The following is a 23,596-nucleotide window of genomic DNA, read 5'->3' as shown; positions in this document are numbered from 1 at the left end:
AGTTGATGGGCTTGAGTCATCAGAGTCAATATGGCAGAATGAGTACGACAAAGCTTGCAGGATAAACCTGAAGGTTAATAGCGACTCATTCTGGCTGTGCAGATTCCTGCTAGTGTAACTAGGTGACATCCGGCTGCATGAGTTTCGGGGCCTTCCCAAGCGGTTCTTTGTTAAACTTCGCGGCGAATGAAGGTAAATCAAACAAAAGTACTTCGAAAGTACCACTGATGACGGAATAGTTGGCTCCGGTGTAGATGAGAGCTGTGATGCTATGGCCGTTGATGAGAACGTTAGGCCACTAGTTCGTCATTTCTCGTTGCAGCTATAGGTTCAGGCGTCGGATGTCAGCTAAAACAATTTGTACGTCTGCTTCGACGTTACGCCAAGGGGTCTTCTCGCCACGAAGTTTCAACTTTCGGACTACGGCTACGCTGTGGTGGATTCTTGAGCTTTTGTCACGTTGTCGTCGTCGGCAACGGAAGATCTTTCACGGTTCATCCTACAGCAACCGCACCTTCATCGGTTGCTCGGTTTCTTTCCGGAGTTTTCCGAGTACGGGCTAGGTGTCTGGGCCCGGGTTAGGTTGGAAAACGGGCGGCAGTAAGATGACATGTAGCAGCTGGGTGACGGCGAAAGGGAAGATCCTCGGTGTGGCCATTGTGTTACTTTAACGTAGTTTTTCGGGTTGTTTCACCCCGCTGTGGACGCGGCGCATCTATAGTCAAACCACGCAGACCCGTGCGGCAGTACTGCCAGCGACGGTAGATTTGGCCAGCTTCTCTGCAGTGGTGGCATAGAGGTTGGTGGTCGAGGGCACGCTACATGTCAGTTTTCCTCGTAGCTTTGCACTGGCCGGCGAGTGGATAGTATGGCATCGACGGTGGCTTTGGTTGGTGGCGCAACTGCAACGATGCAGCCTTTGACGTAGGCGTAAAGGGGGAACATAGCGTCAGGCTGCAGTAGCGTAGCTCATCAAGTGCGGCTGAGGCTGCTGTGCTTCGAAAGCCGCAAGCGATTGCCGAACTTCTTTGCGTACAATATCGACAATTGAATACACCTAGGACAGCGACGAAGCCACCAGATTCCGTAGCTTCTCCCGCGCCATTTGCTGAATTGTTTCATGTATGTGGTTGGAGCTGAGGGTGTGAACAACTGCGCCGTCCTGCATCGACCGGTGATCGATCTGGTGGGTACGCATTTCTAGCGTATTCTCAATTGTCGTAGCTTCCGAGAGAAACTCTCGAACTGTTTTGGGTGAGCTCTGTACAAGTCCCGCAAAGAACTCTTGATTGACTGCTCGAATCTGCAACTGGAGCTTTGCTCCTCAGCCACGGCGGAGTCAGAATTACGAAATAGGCGGGCCATTTCTTCAACAAAGATGGTCATGTTTTTGTTAGGAAGTTGTACCCGTGTCTTCAACAAGGTGTCTGCCCTTTTCTTTCAAGCGATGCTCCTGAACGTGCCCATAAATGTGCCTCGAAAAAGATATCAAATTTGAAGCCCCGATCGTCAAACCAGGTTCTTGCCGCATTTTTAAGATGGTAGTTCTATTCCATGTCCCAGTGGTTGAGGGTGGCTACTCGGTCATTGGTTGCCCACAAGGTATCCTGGTCTTCAAACGGTGATGCGCGGAAGGTTGGTGGCTCTATCGGGTCAGCATCACTACCGCTGCAGGAGACGCCGCGGCTGTTTTTGTGCCTTTTGTCAGCGCCGTGGGTTTTATCTTGTCCGGTAGCGGTCACTATTGAAGGGCTGGTTCTTTTTGTTAGCGGCTGGCTCAACTGCCGATGGTGATGTCGCTATCTTCGCCACAACGTGGGCTGGGTTAATGGCTTGACGACGGCGTCCCATACATGAAATTAGCAGCCCCTTCACCACATGTCATGGGGTCGTGACGTGACGTATAGAGCAGACTGTAGTTGGCAGATCAAAGTGTTTATTTGGCCTAACTTGTGGCCAGTCGGGGAAAAGCCAGACTACAGCGGTACGATCTGGCACTGAGAGTGTCGTCCGTCAATTAACTGACAAGCGGCGAAGTGCGTGGACAGTTATACATGTGCCATCGCATATTCCAGCGTCATCGCTTGCGGCCACGTAAGTTCTAGAATAATCTGTAATGTACACGTTGCGCACGTGATAAAAAAAGAACGTTCTTTTACAGTCCCGAAACTTCTCCAACACTATAGGCATGGTTTGCGCTGAAAGTTACTTAACAGGGCGATAGAAAAACTTGTGGAAAAAATGTGGCCATTTGTTTTCTGGTAATTGTTCATGGTGCAGTGGGTGCGCAAAAGCTGAATCTACAGTAATGTTTTATCCTATATAGAATTTAAAAACACCTTGTACATTTTTTGTACTGTGTCTACGTTTCTGCAAAGTGAGCGGATGAAATGCTATCTTTATGACGTCAGCAGTATACATACCTGTTCAGGCTACCCTATTTTCGCGTATTACTGATTCACACCTCTTAAGCATACCGTTGTCCAAGGTATTAATATCGAAGTGACATTTATGTTTTATGCTAAAAACACAAAATAAGAATTTGTCTGGTGTCTATTCGATGGGGCTGACTGTAGACAGAACAATAGAAGTGAAAATAAAGCGGGATTGAAATTAAAAAAAGAGCCTGCAGAAAAAAAACAGTGAAAAAACTAGGCCAAATTCGCCTGTTAACCATAAGTACGAGCTATGCGCGCACCTGCGCACGCATAAATATAGAAATATTCATCGATATATATTCCTGAAAAATTCTACTACGGCAATGCAATTTTATAACTACGCGATACATGACTCAATCAATAATTCAATGTTAAAATCAATTGATTGATCATTCGCAGTTTTTCGCAACATTGCCACTGATGCTACAATTCAAAGAAGGAGGAGTATGCGCGCGACGTACAAAACAGAACCTGCTAATCAATTTTCCGATAAATCCTAACCTCTTTAAATTTCTCAGCCTCTGTAACTGTCAATGGACGTACGAAGGAACAAACATTTCGAGCCGACATAGAAGTTTCAATGAACACGATAGATAACCGCAAGAAGGATGGTCCACACTTTTTTTTCTTTTGCCGGCTGCTCGCGAGCCGAGCCAATCTATCTGGCACGCATCGGCTGCCAGCAGAGGATATAAATTCTGGTGAGTAGCAGCCGCAGAAGGCGTCCCGTACATTCACGTCCCAAAATCCAGATCAATATGTCTACACTCTCGCCCAAACCTAGTGAGAACAAATATATGGATAGACAGATATGTATAAAATGGGTGAATTGTAGACTCTTGAAGCGGTCACGTAAATGTGAAATGAAAGGAAAAACCGCAGCATAAAGAAAACAATGACAAAGCCGAATATTATGTGACAGAAGGCATCATTGTGATGGAAGTGTATGCGTGCGCTGATCGATTCAATCGGACGTCCTGATGAATGCGTCTTTCGTGACGTCTCCATTGACAGCAACGACCCCTTGGGGAAGGAAAGGGTGATAAAGGAGGAGAGGTGGGTTATTCTACTCGGAAGGTATATTGCAACGCTGAGTGATTGGTGGCGCCACCATGCACGTGCAGGCACCAAGTTTTATTGGGGATTCTTTTGTTGCGTTTGTACAGTGTAGTGGGTCTATCTATCTATCTATCTATCTATCTATCTATCTATCTATCTATCTATCTATCTATCTGTAGCGAGAGAGGAAGATGGGACGGCGGCCAACGTGGTCGTGTCGTTTTCTCGCCACTTTATTCCACGCCTGAAGCGGAGCCGCGTGGCTTTCCACGTCCGACACACCAAGTGCGCTAGCTTGTTCTAATCCTCGCGCAGCTCGAGCTAGAATCAGCTGCGCGAGAGGCGCGGCGCGGTGATTGAGAAATGATGATGGTGATGATGGCACTACAGGGCTCCCCCCCTAGCTCTTTGCGCAATTTGAAGGCATATGAAAAAAAATTCCGCCATATCCACGAAGTGAATGATGATGAGTGGGCGAAGCTCCGGAGGTAAACCTGGTAAACCATGAATCCTCTGTACATTTTGCCCACTCGATTTTATTACATCGCTCCCCCTAGCGTACGTCGCCGCACTAAATCGAACGATTGCCTTCAACCAATGACACGAGCCATATGTGACATCATTCCTATTTTATAAGATCTCGCGTCTTTCATCAACTACAAGTACCGCTTTCTAGTTTATAATATCTTGCATCTTTTAATCATCAGCTACAAGTACCACCATCTAGTAAACACTACAAGAACTAAACGAGAGGTGGCTACATACAGGAGACGGTACCGCCATCTAGTGAACACTGCAAGAACTAAACTAGAGGTGGCTACATACAGGGGACGGTACCGCCATCTAGTGAACACTGCAAGAACTAAACTAGAGGTGGCTACATACAGGCTACAGGGGACGCACAGCCCACGCCCTAAGGAGCTTCGCCCCTAAAAGAAAGAGAGCGACAAATGCTATATACATGAACGACAATTCATTAAGTGTTCATTTGGCAAGTCCATGTTGTCAACGTTTATGGGTCATCGGTAAGCAGTGTGTCTCCGGTGGGCGACTCTGGGAGAAGCGCAAGGAACGAAGAAGAAAGTGCCGGGTCGCTGTGGGTGCCGAATAGCGGGTCTCACAATGACCTGTTCGGACAGGCCGAGAGTGGATCGTGTGTCGCGAGGTCATGCTGCTAACGTCGGCAGAGGGTCGGCAGTGCGGGTTTTGACGTTGGGGTCGACGCAACACAGACCTCAAAGTCGAGCGGCGTCTGACGTGCCGGTATAGATAGACGTGCCGATGCCCGCAGGAACCTGTCCTAACAATGCCGCCAAGTGTAATTTCGGTAGTCGGGTACACGACTAGTGGTGGGACATTGCGTCGGATAGGCCGAGTAGGCGTTTGCGCCGTCTTCGGGGCTGTGACTGCAACTCGTGGCTGCGTAGCAGGGCGGCTCAAAAGTTGCCGCAATGTGTGACGCTAAGCACGTTGTCGTCGCCGACGTAGGGCAATGGGTGGTAGACACGTATGAGGTATGAGCGTCGTCGCGGTTGTGACACACGAGCTGGCGTTGTGGACACACGTCTGGTTGTGCCCGTCCGGAGGCAAAGGCTCGGGGAAATGATGATGTTGATGATGGCCCTATCTATCAATCTATCTATCTATCTATCCATCTATCTATCTATCTATCTATCTACCTATCTATTTATCTACCTATGTCGTGCTGCATGAACGCACACAATAAGGATAGATTGAAGTTGTTTGTTCGCGGTTTCATAGTACGAAAGCGACATATTTTTAGAAAACAATTTAATTATATCATGTTACTTCCTTAAAAGAGCCATAGTATTCATGAATAAATTTGACAGCAATGCTTCGAAACCATAGCTATAGTGATTAAGCCATGCTGAAATTTGAGAAGAAGCTCCTGTCTAATATTCTGTTATGGGGGGCGTTCAAGCATAGCCCCCTAAATTGGGTATCGACAGGTTACCTGCAAGCGTGCACTCTCAGAGGACGTGGCTCAAGGATCCTGTGGTTCAATGTTAAAACAACTAATTTTACCGTTTCGCAGATGTTGAACGTCTCATTCCTAGCAAACATTTTAAATATTATTTGTTAGATTGTACGCCTCAGATTCTTTGTATGGTTATGAAAGATGCCGTACTAGAGGGCTCCGGAAAATTCAACCATTCAAGGTTATTTACCGCGCACCTAATTCTAAGTACATGGATCTCAAGCGTTCTTGCGTCCATCGAAAACGAGGCCGCCGCGGCTGAGATTCAATCCCGCCACCTTCGGTTCAGCAGAGGAGAACAGTAACCACAAAGCTACCGTGGCAGGTACAGCTTGCACATTTCCAAGTGCCTTCCCTGAAAGCCTATACAAAGAAAGATATTCATTAAAAAAATCAACTGAATGACTCGGCTTCCCTTAACCACTCATTCTTCATTTTATCTTCATTCTATCTTCATTTTACGTGACTACAGTTATGCAGCTCCTCAGGAAGTGCTCTCCGGCATTCGTGGCTACTGTTTTCACTGATAATTTGTTGTTTAGTTTCTGACTATGAATCAAATATATATCAGTGCTTATCGTCATGTTGTACTTTTTTACTCCCTTAACATTTTCTGCAATGTGCACGGCAAAATAAAATCAGATGATGGCGTCTGGGTTTTTCACTTAGAAGAAAACCGCCATAAACACACGCGCATGAGATATCTTGTAAACTTCCTGGGAGGTTCGGTATATATTAGTGCAGCGTTCACATGAAATCTTCTAGTTATCTCGAAAATTGTTAATCTTACTGAACTGGCGGGAACGGACGTAATCTTAATAAACTGCCTTTCTTTACAAATTCAAAGCGCATTTCACTCTTCCAGCTCTTTTTTCAATATCATCACCGAAAAATCATCTCTAGATAAAAAATTATTAACGACCAGCTCAAGCTAATTTTGCGAGATCGGTGCAATTGTGCATTTTCATCGGCACTTGATACGTCATTCGATCCACGTGCCAGTGCTGCTTACGTGCAACTCAATAATCGGCGTTCCGCATGGCTCTTGCATAGAGAAAAGAATGCGCGTTGTTTACGCATGCACGAACGCATGCAAGACTGAATTTATCCGTCACGATGAGCACAACAGACCCTTTGCGTGCCCAGGCGAAATGTTGATGAGAGAGCTGAAGTGACGGAACTGTGTTGTGCATGCCACATCCATGGAATATATTGTGCGAGTGTCTTGAATTACATAGGTAAACAAACAGTACGAAAGTTTTGTATCTTTTCTATTTCTAGTGTATAGGTCTGATACACCTTGGAATACACGCAGAGGACCGATGTGTACACAGAACGAGCGCTCATGCGAAAAATAACGAGGGTTGTGGTATCGCCATCGGCCGCTATGATGTCGTGGCAGCCACACTTGTTGCACGTTGTCCAGTAGGGAACTAAAGTTTCCTACTGGACACCTTGTACAATTGACATGGAAAATAGAGCACAACAGGAAAATTCTGACTTTGCGAAAATTTGCCGCCCCACGTACGTCTCGTATTGAGGTCTTTTAGGATAAATGAATGAATGAATGAAGAATTCTTAATGATCCTTCGGTGCATGCGTTTAGCGTGTAGCGGTCCGCTCCCAGATCCGGACATGAAGACATTGCTCCTCCGCCGCGTCGCAGGCCCGATGAACAGCCCAGCTCAATTAGCGGCCGCTCGAAATCCAGACGAACAATGAAGCGGATATTCGATGCCGATGCCACTTAAAAACGTCATCCTAAGAAAGAGAGCCCTTTTTAAAGACGAAAGTCTTTCTTGGGGACCTTCGACGCAAAACTTTTGGTCTGTCTTTCTGTACAATTGTCTGTTTGTCCACCGTAACCACAAACCCAGTACTCTAAACGGCACAAGCCGATACCCCGAACGGCCGACCCCATCCCCAGCGCCCACCAATGTTGCTCAAGAATTGGCGTTAATACGTGTGCGATTGTCAATTAAAAAGAAATCAATGCGCATATTTGAGGCACCATAACAACACGTATATATTCTGCATATGCGTTTTTCACTAGAAAAGTCATAGATAAGTAATTTTAAAGACCGTAGCGCTTATCATGCTGCGCTGACCATGCAACGCTTGCTCAAAAAAGTGAGTGTTTCCAGCACTTTGCTAAGACGACGCGGTGGTGGCACCTAACCGCTGCCTTGCGTTCTACACCTTATCACCTCTGAGACGGGCGCGTAGGCCCGCCTCAGGGCCACGGACTTTGTTTAAAAAAATGGTCCCGGATCTGTATGTGCACTGCAAATGTCGTCGAAAGACGATAGTCTTGCGTCTGGAAAGAGTGAACAAAACCTTTCAAGAAAACCAGTAAATGGTATTCTGGAAGCACTGCTTTAGAGTGCCTCGAGCGTGAAGCGGAGGCGAATGAGCACATTGAGGCACGTTAGACACGAGCGCCATCTGGCAGTTTTCTTCGAAAACGGAGGAAGGCATGCGTGCCTGCGGTAAAAGATGCGTGCCATTCTCGGAGGCGCTAAGGTGTAGAACGCAAAGCGACGGACAGGTGCCACCACCGTGTCGTTTTAGCAATGCGTCAGTAACACTCGCGTTTTTGAGCATCGCGTCGCACTGTCAGCGCCACGTGTTTAACGCTACAGTGCTTAGAATTGAATGTGTGTGCCTTCTCTAGAATGAAGGCATACATACAAAACATCGACGTGTTGTTATGACAACTCAAATAAGCGCAATAATTGCTTTTTAATTGACAATCGCACAAGTATGAACGCTGAATCTTGAGCTATTGGTGGGTTCTGCGGATGGCGTCAGCCGTTTGAGGTATCGTGGAGGGCAGACAAACAGACAATTGTACAGACAGACAGACAGACAGACAGACAGACAGATAGACAGACCAAAATTTTCAGTCGATGGTCTCCAAGAAAGACTATCGTCTTCAATAAAACTGCCAGATGGCGCTCATGTCTCACGTGTGACGTGACTTTTTGCGCTCGTTCGCCTCCGCTGCACGCTCGAGGCACTCTGACGAGCGCCTTCGGAATACCACTTACCCATTTTCTTGCGCAGAACATCAAATATCTATTTTATTCTCTCTCTGCACACGCAAGACTATTGTTTTTCGACGACATTTACAGATTACATGTAGATACGGGGCCAATTTTTTTTGACAAGACCTCAAGCAAACTTTGCACCCATCCACTGCACTGGTGAGCAATCTATGACCGGCGCCGTGGTCTGCAGTTTTTTTCTTGTATTTCTCACATTATTGTTTGTTTCTTCTTTGTAGCAATTACAGTAGTCTAAGTTCAGCAACAATTCTTTTACGCCGTCTAACGCCAATGGTATTAAAGCAACTAGTCTTAGCCGGAGCTTGTACTGTAGGAATTGTGTTTAGAGTTCCCGTAGGGTGCTAGTATAGATATCGATGTTACAAGTGGAAGGAGAACTGAAGCAATGAGTATCCATAGTACTGATGACATTCAACTTTACCTCCAAGTTTGTAGCCTTATGTAATACATGCGGGATTTCGAGCAGCTTTATTTTTAAGCAATACCTCTTTTTTGTTTCAAAAATCGACAATGTGAAATAGCAGCTCAATGTTTCTATTTTTTCATTAGAGAGGCAGAACGCTCGACAGTAGTACAGTCACGCATAAGTTAACGCGAAAGATATATTTATCTCTTGCAATGGGGATATGGGGCTTCATCAAGCTGTTTTATACAGCTAATTCCTCTGTCCCAGCCACTTACTGTACAACTGTACGTGGTAAAATAAATTACACTCAAACTCAAACTCAAAGTGGAATATATATCGCAATCCAAAAAAGGCGCCATCTCACCGCGAGGAACCTATACTGTCGAGTGATTTGTCTGAATAGTTCTGACGAGGCCGCATTATAAGCGTTGCGTTGGAGACATTCAAAAATATCAACATGTCCTTCGTATCCGTTGAGACTAAGTGGAATTAAACTAAAACATTTCATGGGATCATTTGATTGAATATGAACACAGCCTGAGAACAAGAATAGTATCCATTTTGCCTTCTAGCCAACTTGTTAGCTGCGAGGGCCTCCAGGAGAGCTAAAATCATAGGCGGATAGATAGATAGATAGATAGATAGATAGATAGATAGATAGATAGATAGATACATAGATAGATAGATAGATAGATAGATAGATAGATAGATAGATAGATAGATAGATAGATAGATAGATAGATAGATAGATAGATAGATAGATAGATAGATAGATACGATCAGTCACCGAATTTCACCAGGAAATGCTTGGCAGTTAAAAGTACAATACTATACTACAGCACTACAGTCTAAACAGCAGAATTTATCCGCCAGCTCACCGCAGCCTGAATCAGGAACAGGCAGTAACCCTCAAGAAGCTGCAAACTAACACCGAGAATTTGAGGTCATTGATTGGGATCTTTCGCAGAATTACAACGCAAAGCGAACCAAATGCTGCCGAATCAAGCCTCAAAGAGTGGTGAGAATCCATCAGGAATGATATCAAATCAGTCACCAGAAAGCTTCTCACTGACGCTAACGTGGAGGCCATGGATTCTAAACTAGCCAACATAATTGAAGCGAAGCAGGTCATTACTAAGAATGGCGCACTCAATGACTCAATCGTACATTAAGGAAGAAAATAGCAGAACTGAATAAACAAATTGAACTGCACTCCACCAGCCTATGTAAGAAGCAGTTGGATGAATTTTGTGAAAGGATTGATGGGCAGATCAGGCATGGTAAAGCATTGAAACTCATTAAGCAAGTAACTTAGAAGTGTGGCAGCTAGGGCTAGTTGGTATGGCATAACGATTGTTATAGCGCGAGAACAAAACGACGACACAGAGACAAGAAGGACACGAAAGACACGAGCGCTGGTGTCTTTCGTGTCCTTCTTGTCTCTGTGCCGTCGTTTCGTTCTCGTGCTATAACTATCGTCATTAAGCACCTCCTAGACGAGCAAGGCACCAGGTCCAACCAAAGACACTGTCTTGCCCAGGCCAAACACACAGCCCTCAAAAATGATGACATTGAAACTGTTACTAAACAACTAATAGACAAATACCTAACAGTCGCTAAGAAGCCAGAACTATTTCCGCGATCGGGATACCGGGGAGCCCCTCAGCCAGAGCTGGATCGACCTTTCACTTCATCTGAAATCAGAAGGGTGTAGAGTGAGTTAAATAAAAAGTCTGCCCCTGGCCCAGATGGCGTGACCAACAAGTCACTCAGGAATCTCGACAAGCCCTCTATTGAAAACTGACTGTTTTTCTTAACGAAGCAGGCATAGCGGGTGAAGTTCTAGATTGATTGATGATTGATTGGTATGTGGGGTTTAACGTCCTGAAACCACCATATGATTATGAGAGAAGCCGAAGTGGAGGGCTCCGGAAATTTCGACCACCTGGAGTTTTTTAACGTGCACTCAAATCTAAGCACACGGGCCTACGACATTTCCGCATCCATCGGATATGCAGCCGCTGCAGCAGGGATTCAATCCCACGCCCTGCGGGTCAGCAGTCGAGTACCTTAGCCACTAGACCACCGCGGCGGGGAAGTTTCAGATGAATGGAAGCTTTGTCAAGTCATACTAATACTAAAACCAGGTAAACCTCCAAGTCTGGAGAACTTGCAACCAATATCGCAAACATCATGTGTAGGAAACGTTGCCGAGCATACAATCCTCAACAGGTTCAAGGATTTGTTGGAGGACAACAAAATATACTATAGAGTCTTGGTTTGGAAGACCTTTATTAGGCCCGAGGAACCAGCAGCCGACAGCTGAGATGAACGAACCAAGATGATGATGCTCCCTGACAACGATAAGGGTGCATGAGCAGCGCATGGTAATGATGATAATGTACAGATGACGAGGATTGGTATACTAAATGCCCACACTGATTCCCCCCCCCCCCGTGAAAGTGGCCAGCCTGGCCGCGGCAAGTCAAGGGGACAAAGAACGTTGCATGAAAGGCTTCATACGGGAGACATGGACGACCTCAGTAGTTCGATAACGGCGATCTGCTGGGGCTACAAGTGGCGTCACGCGATCATTCACTGGTGACGTTTCTTCAAGAACTGTGTACGGCCCGATAAAGCGTGGCTGAAATTTGTCGCAGAAACCAGGTGTGCGAATAGGCGTCAAAAGGAGCACTTCGTCTCCAGGTTGAAACGATACTGCACGATGCGATTCATCATAAACCAGCTTTCTGTCTTGCTGTCGGGCTTCAGTGTTTACACGAGCACGTTGGCGGCTCTGTGCGAGTCGTAAAAGGTATTCCTCTGAAGAGGATGGAGATTAATGCAAGCGGCAGGTAAAGAAAGAGACGTCCAGGAAAGAAGTAGGGGAGCGTCCATAAACTAGGTCAATGGTGAGTAGCCGGTTGTCCGCTGAATCGCCGTAGTGTAGGCGAAAGTTACGAATGATAGAACAACATCCCAGTTCTTGTGGTCTGGTTGAATATAGGCGGTGATCATGTCAGCAAGAGTGCGGTGGAATCGCTCAGTAAGGCCGTTAGTCTGGGGATGATAACTAGAGGCAGTCTTGTGAGTTGTGCCGGAGGCGTGAAGAAATTCGTTCACTAGTTGTGAAAGGAAGGCCGTTCCACGGCAACTGAGCAATACACGTGGAGCACCATGACGCAGTGCAATAGCTCGGAGGATGAAATCGGCAATTTCAGAAGCTGAACCAGTGGTGACGGATGCCGTCTCGGCGTAGTGCGTAAAATGGTCAACGGCTGTTACTATCCATCGGTTAGCAGCAGCAGTGAGTGAAAGTGGGCCATAAAAATCGACACCTACAACTTCGAATGGTTGTGCACAGAAGAGGCTGTAGTGTACCGGCTGGAGCAGATGTGGGTAGTTTTCTACATTGTCATGTAGTGCAGGACCAGATATACCGAGCTAAAATAGTGGTAATACCTGGCCAATAAAACCGACTTCGAAGGCGATCGTAGGTTTTATGGTAACCAAGGTGACCAGCAGTCGCATGGTCATGAAGTGCTCTGAGGACTTTGGACCTAAGCATTCGGGATAGAACGGGAACCCAGCGCTGACCATCAGGATGGTAAATTTTGCGGTACAGAACCGAGTTGTCCAGCTTACACTGCCAGAGTTGGCGACGGAGCCTCGCATTAAATGGACGGGAACTGTCAGTGAGGTAGCCTATAATACGTCGACAGTATGGGTCGGTCAGCTGTCGAGAAGAAAAATCGTGGGGGTCTTCCGAAGGCAGCTGGTTCATAAAGGCGAGAGAGGAAACCGCCGTAGACGTGGACTCCAGGGTGTGTTGTGCAAAGTGATAGCGGAAACGCTGAGTGGAGCCGCTGGTAGTGGGCAGCGAGTAAGAGCAACGGTGTCACTATGCTTTCCGCCACACATGGATACGATGTCAAAATCATACTCTTGCAGGCGTAGAATTCAGCAGCCGAGGCGTCCTGAGAAGTTCTTGAGTTTCGAAAGCCAACATAAAGCGTGGTGGTCGGTCACAATGGTGAAATGGCGGCCGTGCAGATAAGGACGAAATTTCTGCGCTGACCAAACGATGGCAAGGCACTCATGCTCGGTGATCGTGTAGTTCCTCTCGGCTGCGGAGAGGACGTGGCTGGCGTATGCAACGACTCAATCTCGCGAGGAGTTATCGTGCTGCAGAGCACGGCTCCTAAACCGTGGCTGCTAGCGTCAGTATGCACGAAGGTCGGTGCATCGTCGTGAAAATGAGAAAGTACAGGGTCGGTCGTGAGGGCACTCTTCAACCTGCCGAAAGTGGATTCACATTCCCGCGACCACTGAAAGGGCGTACGAGAAGCAAGTAGCTTATGGAGTGGTGCGGCTATGGAGGCAAAGTTTTGTATAAATCGTCGAAAGTAAGAGGCCAGACCAAGGAAACTTCGCAAATCTTTCGGTTTTTCAGGGCAAAGGAAGCGAAGCACCGCAGCAGTTTTCTCAGGGTCTGGACGAATTCCGTCCTTGCTCACAACATGACAGAGGACCTTGATAGATCTTCTGGCGAAATGGCACTTCTTGGTGTTAATTTGAAGACCAGCGCCCGCAAGGCAATTCAGGACATCATTCAAGCGTTGCAGATGTTGAGGAAATGTCGATGAAAAGACAACAATGTCATCGAGGTAACATAGGCAAGTCTTCCATATCAGGCCACGCAGCACGGCGTCAATCATGCGCTTAAACGTTGCGGGCGCATTGCATAGACCAAACGGCATAACATTGAATTCGTATAGGCCGTCCGGAGTTGCAAACGCAGTTTTTTTCTTTATCATCTTCGTGCATGGGGATTTTCCATTAGTCGGAACGCAAGTCGAGGCTTGACAAGAATTCAGCGCCTTGTAAGGAATGGAGGGCGTCGTCGATACGTGGCATGGGGTATACGTACTTCCTAGTGATTTTATTGAGTGCTCGCTAATCGACGCAAAATTATGCGGAACCGTCTTTTTTACGCACAAGAACGATGGGAGACGACCAAGGACTGGTTGAGGGTTGGATTATCTTCCGTTGCAGCATATCGTCTACGTTTTCCTCAATGATTTTTGGTTCGGCTAGAGAGACGCGAAACGGACTGCGATGCACAATAGATATTCCGTTGGTCTGAATACGGCGTGCTGTAGCAATTGTCTGGCCCAGGCTGGATGAATGAACGTCAAAAGAGTTTGCATGCTTTTGTAACAAATCAAGCTGTTGCTGTTTCTGCGAGTTTGTCAAGTCTTTGTTGATGGCTGCTGTAAAGGCCGAGGAAGCAGCATGATCTCCAGGATGGTCTTTAGAGGAGGCAGGGGTAAAAGGCACGACGCACACAGGCTCCAGATTGGCAACACAGGCGACAGTAGTGCCCCGCGCCAGTGAAATTTTATCTGGTGTGGTGTTTGGAGCAGCGAGGGCAGCTGATCCATTGTTGAAGCGAGCCGCTACTGATGCGAGAGCTATACCTTTAGTAGGGCAACGGGGTGATGGAGTGACCGAAATGTCACCAGAATCGACGTCGTTGGACAAAACTGTGACTAATTGATGTTCGTGTGGTGGTACCTCGATGTCTACAGCAGCAATGAGTTGAAATGGCCTTCAGGTTTCGTCACTGGGGAAGTGGTCTGCGTCAGTAAGATGGACGACACGTTGTGCACAACAAATAGCCCAAATAGCCGCGGAAGCAGAGGAAAAAAAGTACCAGCCTAAAATGAGTTCGTGGGAGCACGGGGATAGCACAGCAAATTTTATATGATGAAGAATGTCGTCAATTAACACACGGACAGTACAGAGAGCGGAAGGGCGAATCGTTGTTTTCTGGGCTGTAACCAGTGCTGGTCCATAATAAGGTGTCTTGACTTTTTGAAGACGGGAACACAAAATAGCACAAATAACAGAAAACGCAGCCCCAGTGTCCACCAAAGTATCAACGTCCATCTCTCAACTGTAACTGCAATCATATTGTAAGGGCATGCTGGAGGAATTGGAGTCATGTGTTGGAATGCAGTTTGTCCTCCAAAAACTGCACCGCTTAGTTTTCTGGACGCTGATCAGAAGGGAGAGAAGCAGGCTGAAGAGGAAAAGAGGAGTGACGGTAGGGCGACGGTGAGCGGCGTTGGGTTGATCGATGACTACAGCGCAGTTCACCGGATGCTGGCGCAGATGGAGACCGACGCGGCGGTTACGGATAGCGACGGCCCTGGTACAAGGCTCCTGCGGTATAGTCCCGTTCGCGTATGTCGTACCCTCGGTGCTCATCTTGCTGGCGCTTGCATCAAAAGCGTGAAATGTGACCACGATAGCCGCAATAATAGCACGTAGGGCGAGTCGATTGATAAGGAGGGTAGTAGCTTGCGTTAACTGCTCCAGGAGAGAGAGCAGTGAGAGGTACAGATGATGGCTCATGCGGCGGTGATGGAAAGCTCGTGAGAAAGCTTGTGGGAGGTGCAGCAGGAACCAACGCGTACCTTCGTGGCGGCGACGTCGAGCTGACGGTGCCTGATGTTTTGGCGACGGCATGCGAGAATGATGGGAGAGTACGAGCGACAGTGGGCTGCAGCTGGGCCATGTGGTTCATGGACATGAACTTCTTCCTAATGACATCCCGCAATGACGTTGAAGAAGACTGAATGGGACACACTGAAGGTAGTGAGAATCCCATTCATTCGCGTATGATCACCCATATTGTGTCTTGTAGGTTTGGATCCGGCGTAATACGGGCCGCGTCACTGTCTGGTTAAGCGCATAGACTCAAGTTATTCGAGGAGCTGACAGGTTGTCGCAATGTCAGCAGCGGTAGCCGGATTCTGGAATGCAAGAGCATTGAATGCAACAGGTGCAATCCCCTTAAGAAGCTGGCGTACCTTGTCGGACTCTGTCATTGGGGTGTCGACCCGGCGGCAAAGTGAAAGGACATGCTCATTGTGGGATTGATATGACTCCCCAATGTGCTGTTTCCGAGTCGCGAGATCTTTCTTTGCGAGAGCCGAACGAACAGCCGGTGTGCCAAAGTCATGGTGAAGCTGATCATTGAAAGCTGACCAGTCGGCCATGTCGATGAAGTGGTTGAGGAACCACGTCTTCGCGACACCCGTGAGGTAGAATGAGACATGAGCGAGTATAGGTGTTATCCCACGGATTAACAGAGCCGACACGTTCAAAATCGTCTAGCGAATCCTCCACATCTTCGCCGCGCATACCAGCGAAGGGATGGGGCTCACGCTGTAGGCTGTTAATGACGTGAGAAGGCGCGGCACGTGATGGCGGAGTGGCAACGGCTGCAGCACCGACCTCATCTTGGTGCGAGATATTTCCGGACACCTGGCCCAAGCGATGACCTGAACATAGCTCCAGGGGTTAGAGTGGTCGAGAGGATGACGGGGGATCTAACAGCACGCTACACCACGTACGGAGTCTTGGTTTGGAAGACCTTTATTAGGCCCGAGGTACCGGCAGCCGACAGCTGAGATGAACGAACCAAGCTAACGATGCTCCGTGACAACAATGAGGATGCTTAAGCAACGCACGATAATGATGGTAATGTACAGATGAAGAGGATTGACATACTAAATGCCCAAAATACACCTACAGTATGTTGTACTTCATATCCTCATTATCTGCTCAGGATGCTATGAAGCAGACTAAACACCACAACCTAGGCGTAAACTCTAGAAATACCAATGCCATCCTCAGACTAGACATGGAGAAAGCATTCGACAACATTAGGCACAAATACAGCCTTCAAACGATAGAGGAAATAGGACTTGGATCGAAATTGTATATTTACACGAAATATTTCTTAGGGGCACGTACGGCGAGGTTAAGGGTAGAAGACACGAACTCAGACGTGGTTCAACTCAGTGATCGTGCAACCCCTCAAGGCTCGGTGATCTCTCCCGTCTTATGCAACCTATGCATGATTGGCCTGTCCAGGAAACGGGGCAATATCAGCAACATTCACCACACCATCTATGCTGGTGACCTTACCATATGGTGGGCTGGTGGTAGTGAAGGACAGGTACAAGATGCAATCCCAGAAGCGGTGCAGACAGTGGAGGAATACACGAGGCCCACTGGTCTCAGGTGCACCTACAGAATTTGGAGTTATTCCTTAACAGAGAAGAAAAAGGAGGAAGACCTGAAGGCTGGAAGCCACTATCCGAAAGTGACGTACCCATATTGACCAAAAACGGGCTAAGTATACCCAGAGTGGACACGATGAGGGTACTGAGCTTTTTTATAGATGGAAATGACAGGAATCACATGGCGCTCAAGAAAATTATCTTCAAGACAGAGAGTGCACACCAGATGAACAGACGACTTGCAGGGAGACAAAAAGGCATAAAATAGGACAATCTTATCAGGTTGATCAACTCTTTCGTGCTGTAATATTTTATATGCGGCTTTTATGTACAACCAGACACAAGCCCAATTAAAGAAGCTCGACGCCATGATCGGAAAAGTGATCAAGAGTTCACTGGGTCTCCCGCTTCGCACCAGCACTCAAAAGTTGCTCAAGTTAGGAGTACACAACACGACTAGAGAAATTGCGGAGGCTCAAGAAAGGTCACAAATAGCAAGACTCTCTACAACTTGCACGGGGAGATCGATCATCAATAGAATCATGATCAACACTGTCATCGACCAGGAGACGTACACCAAGATACCACAGGACCTGGCTGAGGGCGTCATCGTTGCCCCGTTGCCAAGAAATACGCACCAAACCAAACGCCAGAAGAGTAGCCCGGGCTAAGGCTTTATGGAAGAAGTTGGATAAAGGAGACAGGGGGGCTTGCTTTCTCGACTCAGCCTCATATAAAGACCGAAATAGGATCGCCGCGGTAGTAGTTGACCACCAGGGCAGGTTACCAACTGCGCCACAATTGACACTTTCAAACCAGAAGTCGCTGAACAGGTTCCTATCGCGTTGGCCCTGACGAATGATCGATACACCGAGATATACAGTGACTCAAAACCAGCCATCAGAGCCTTAAGCAAGGGCAGGATCATACGACAAGCAGTTCGAAATAATTATAGTAAACAGGCCATTGGTACACATTACATATATTGGTTCCCAGCGCACCTTGGACCACTCGATGACATTTCCATGAATCCAAATGAATCGGCCAACAGCATTGCTCGCGAACGTACGGACCGGGACGCTCTTACACATGGCTTTGATTCAGCTGGATTCGAAAATACACAGCAGGATACGCCCATGACGTATAATAAAGTTACTAAACATTACTAGCTGTTTGGGACAGAGCTTGCACCCCTCACAGTAGACTAAACAGAGCACAAGCGGTCACACTTGGACAATTAACACTCTTATGATTCACCTGCACAGGTAAAACAATGGTACGATATAAACGATATGGATGCTGTTTGCAAGGCATGTAAGAAAGAAGTATGCACGCTTGAGCATATGCTCTGGAAATGTGGGTTGCTTGGCCGTGGCATTTCCAGGGAACGCTTTACAGTAATGATAAGCACGCTCCGCTGGTATGAATCCGCCGAACGCGTTAAGCTGTTATACTTCGTTGATCGGTATGATCGCGAATCATTATTACGGATAATCCGTCACCGCTGTTTTACTATTGTCCCAGAGACCCAGGAAAGGTCTTCAGATTTAGGTGCACGTAAAAAAGCCAGGGGTTCAGAATTTTCGGAGCCCTCCACTACGGCGTCTCTCATAATTATATGGTGCTTTTGGTACCTTAAACCTCACACATCAATCAATAAGGAAATGTCTCTATTTTCTCCACACATGGTCGCCGATAATAATAGCACTGATTACGTAGACAGGTCTCATAAAAAAGGGCATTTATGGCTACGGAACACAAAATGGTGAAACAAAATATTGGCAGATCCCACGTACAGTGGGAATCGATGATAAGCGAAGCATAAACGAGAAAGGTTGATATGTCACTTTATAATCAGTACAGCCTTACGAGTTTCAAGTAAATGATGCTGTAATTGAGTTCCGTGTCATTATTATTACGTTTGAATGTACGTTTACCTTCACCATCTATTCACGTCACGTGATACCAATTTTGTATATGTGGAGCCAGCAAAACGGCCGCGAGCACGCTATTAGCGTGGTATGTTGCCATGCTCTTACCTGACACGCTTCTCAGGATTATCATGTTTGCACCAGTCATATATTTAGTCGTCCATGGACTTAACGTAACACTAAATTTGGTATATGTGGAGCTAGCTAAACGTCAGCGAGACGTCATGAAATGCCCATTATACTCCAATGTACCGTTGACGTGCGCGTACGATGGGCACAACGACGCTAGGTTAGGAAAACGCGAGCACTCTAGCGTCTGACGCCAAGCGCGAATGGCATGACCAGCATCCGTCGGCGTGGCCCGATGGCAACTGATGCGAAATGCGACGTGCTGGATTTCGCGCCGATGCGTTACCCAGACAACACTGCGTCTCCCTCTTTTCATGACACAGAGACGCCGGACGTGCTGAAAAGCGCATGCGTCAAAGCGATGTGGTGTGGCACGCACATGTGAGTATATGGCAAAACCGGCGCCTGGCGTGGTAACGCCGGCGTGATGCGACGAAATGAACGCTGGCGAGCACGCGCACCGCGTCACGTCCAAATGTATTGGCGCCATGACTGTGGCATGTAGTCATGTTCTCACATGACACGAATCTCATCATTATCATGTTTGCACCAGTCAAATACCTTCGTCATCCAATGACTTCACGTAATACCAAATTTGGCATATGTGATGCTAGCGAAACGGGCCGCGAGTGCATCATGAGCGTAGCATGTAGTCATGTTGTTACATGACACGCATCTCATGTTTATCGTGTTTGCACCAGTATCATACCTTCGTCATTCATTCACGTCCCGTAATACGGATTGATTGATTATTTATATGTGGAGTTTAACGTCCCAAAACCACCATATCATTATGAGAGATGCCGTAGTGGAGGACTCCGGAAATTTTGACCACCTGGGGTTCTTTAACGTGCACCCAAATTCGAACGTACCGTAATACCGAATTTGTTATAAGTGAAGCTAGTGAAACGGCCGCCAGGGCATCATGAGCGGGGCATGAAGTCATGTTGTTACAGAACACGGATCTTATGATTATCATCTTTTCACCCGTCGCATACCTTCGTCATTCATACACGTACCGTAATACCAAATTTGGTTTATTTGACGCTAGCGAATTGGTCACGAGCGCATCATGAGCGTTGCATGTAATCATGTTGCTACATGACACGCTGTCATGGTTTTCATGTTAGGGTCTGTCGCTTGTGTTTTCCGTGTAATCATGTCACATCATACCAGTTTTTCAAGATGCCGTGTGAACAAAACCACCGCAAGAGCTGGAGGACGATGAAATGCAAATTGTGACATTCATGGCACACATGTCATAATTTTCAAGTCATGACTAGTCAAATATGTTCTTCATACAGCTATTCTAAGCCATACCAAAATTGCTAATGATACCACTATTGAAACGGCCAGTAGAGCTAAAGTCGTAAGCGGCTAGATAGATAGAGACGCTCAAAGTCACCTAAGTTCGCTAAGAAATGCTTCGCAATTAAAAGGTAAATGACAAAACATACTTTGACTTTAGGCCAAAAACTGAAAAGAAGGTAGCTGAGTCTCTTAGTTAACACAGCACAGGAATACTTCATTGTGTGAGTGACCATCCTGGCTTTTTTCTCGCATTTAGCAGTTCCTGTGTCCCCTCATCAGCTTCGTGAAATAGTATTCCTCATATCAAAAGCCTCGGATGCAAGACAAGAATTGAATTCATCTAAATGCTCAATCAGTACTTACTATGCTATTTCGACTACCGCGAAAATAAAATGTTGTGTCTTGAAGCACGGCTTACCCTCTCAAGGGTGCCTGCTTTTTCGTGCGGGTCATTCAACTGTAGGCAACGCGAAAGAAAAACACGGCTGTTAAAAAAACGAGCTTTCTTTCCTCAGCGATATTCATTTTTATGAAATATTAAGGAAAAAACTCTGGTCTCAGTTGTGATAATCTCTATTAATTTAAAAATCCCTACATCAGTCAAAACCAGCTTTCAATCTATTATGTCCCCATTTGCTTTCATCACAAGATATAAGAGGCCAAAATCTACTTTGCAAGAGTTTACTGCCACCTGTATTCGGCTGGCTGTTATGAGCTTGCATTATTCGTAACTATGCAGTCTAAATTTTTCCACTGGATGTAAATTCGCTTTGCTGGTTCATCTTGAAGAAATGCGTATTCTCAGACTTCGGGCCTAATGGGTGTGAATAGCCTGTTTCTAAATGGCGAGAAATATCGAAGGACGAAAAAAAAATCGCGACAGCAAGAACAACAATAACAACGAAAAAGCATTAAGTGAACTCAACACCTCCACAAAATCTTATTTTGCAATATTGGATGAAGTACCCTCGCCGGCAAACTGCCTGTTGTGACATATGTCAATATGTCACTCTCTTTTCGCTTCGTTTGCGCAACTACGCTTCTGCCCGCTTGCTTATGTGGCGTGTGCTAGTTTTTGTATAAACATTCATCTTCTGGCTGGCTGGTCATAGCTGAAAACTCACTGCAAAGATGAGAATGACAACTAAAAAAAATAGTTCAAAGAGGTGAGCCGCATACTCAAACCGAGGAAAGCATGACTGTAAAGAAAGTAAACAAATTGCGAATAAATCAGGAAAATACACCGAGAGCAATCACCGAGTGAAATATTGCTCTTACAGCTGGCGGCCATTTTTACTTTACCTTGTAGTCCTTTCAATTTTAGAAGACAGGTAAAAAACATGCTTAGAAAGGTGGCAGAAAGCTACAGAAAGAAAAAGCGAGAAAACGTAGAAGAGACTCTTAACGAAAAACTTGTCTCGCGAGTTGTCTCGTGTGCACACGGTTGGAAACCTTCTCACTTGCAAAAGCCATACATCTTCGGTAAGTGTGTTCGGAAAACGCGCTCTATTTCACTTATTCCGACACCCAACCAGCAAACACGGCAAAACCTGTGATGTCAAACAAGAATTCTTCAGTCTGGGTGGAAATTCATTGCCACCATAAGGTTGAACTCCAAGCCCGATTCTTAGCACCATTGCAGGAGAACAGGTTTTCTTCTTTTTTGAAAGTGTGCCTCCTTTAGAAAAAGAGGCAAGGAAGGCAGCAAAAATAATTGTTTGACAGAACACGAGTATAAATTTGACAAAAGGTTGTGTGCGGTGGGTGAAGGTCGTAAGAGCACCATTGCAGAAAAAAAGCGGTCATCTTAACAGGAAGGAAACCGCATGAGAATCCCACATCCTATTTCTCACGGCGTAATTTTTTCTCTTCAAGGAAACTGCAGAAAAACATGTTAACAAAAGACACGTTACGGCTGCTGCCGATACTGTACACAACTACATGGCAGAACCAAGAAAGCAATCCTGCTGTGCAGGTTTATTGACAACAACAGGGGCTCTTTTTTCTGAATTCACCGCGCAGGGAGGTGGCGCGTGCTTGATTGTTAGGCGCAGCGGCGACTTCTAGGTTTGATCTTTATCTCGCGCTCTTTTGTCCTTGGCCAGAGCTTAGAAATGGTTTCTTCGCCCCCGTATTCTAACGAGCACCCCATTTGGCATCAGCGCTTATTGTTGTGTAGCCTTAGCTGACATGCGGGGCTATTCGTCAAACAGACGCCCAATGTGTTCGCGGCTCACCATTTCGCCTTCCTTCTGGTTCATTGGACAGTCGTTAACAAGGCATAGAAAACTAAGTAGACCCCAGCTTTCGGCTCGTGAGGCACCATAAAAAAAATGACTGCTTACTTTCGTGCCCATCAAACTAGATAATGATCTCAACCTGCTAACCACGAATACACATCCTCTGTGCAGCTCATTTGGTAACCTTGGTTCTAAAAGAATAATGTTACTATCGCAACCATTTGACGCAATACGAACCATCGTCACTGAACACGGCGAAGCACGTCCTTTTGATATGAAAAGAAGATCTTAATAGAGTAGAGCTAAATATAGTCGCTGGTCTCACGCCACAGCCTTTTACGGCTAGGCCTAAGTGACTGAACTACACAAACAAAATATGGAACTCAATGAAAAGGGTAATCTGAATATTCTAACTGTTCTACTAAATAAATTAAAAGATTTATTGCAAGTTCTGTTCTCTGCCAGTGTCAATTGTGTGCGTACGACTTCGTCGAGCACTGCTTTCCAGACCTGAACAACTTCCATTAAAACATTGAAGTGCCCGTCAAGTAGAAAGGAGATAACTTAAGTTCTTGGCTGTAGTTTATGTGACAAAGAGCACCTTTCGAGGAGGAGGAAGATGATACAACTTCATGTGATAAAAATCAAAGTAAATGTGGTTGAGCCCCAAGACAACCGGGAGCCCCCTGGCCGACGTCTCTGGGCCGGGCACAACTGGTCGTCCGAGCCAGTAACCTGAAAAGTGGCCTCCCACGAGAAAAGGAAAGGGCTAGAGATAGGGCCTACCACCACAGGCTTTGGGCAGCTCCACAAGCAGTGTAAAATATCAGCCCGGCGTGCCCTGCAAGTGGTGCAATGTGGTTGATGAAAAGTGGGGTAAACTAGGTGTGCCGAATAGGGAGAAATCAATGCTTTTGTC

Source organism: Rhipicephalus microplus, chromosome 7 (genome assembly GCF_043290135.1).
Source record: "Rhipicephalus microplus isolate Deutch F79 chromosome 7, USDA_Rmic, whole genome shotgun sequence".
NCBI lineage: Eukaryota > Metazoa > Arthropoda > Arachnida > Ixodida > Ixodidae > Rhipicephalus > Rhipicephalus microplus.
This window is presented reverse-complemented; position numbering follows the sequence as displayed.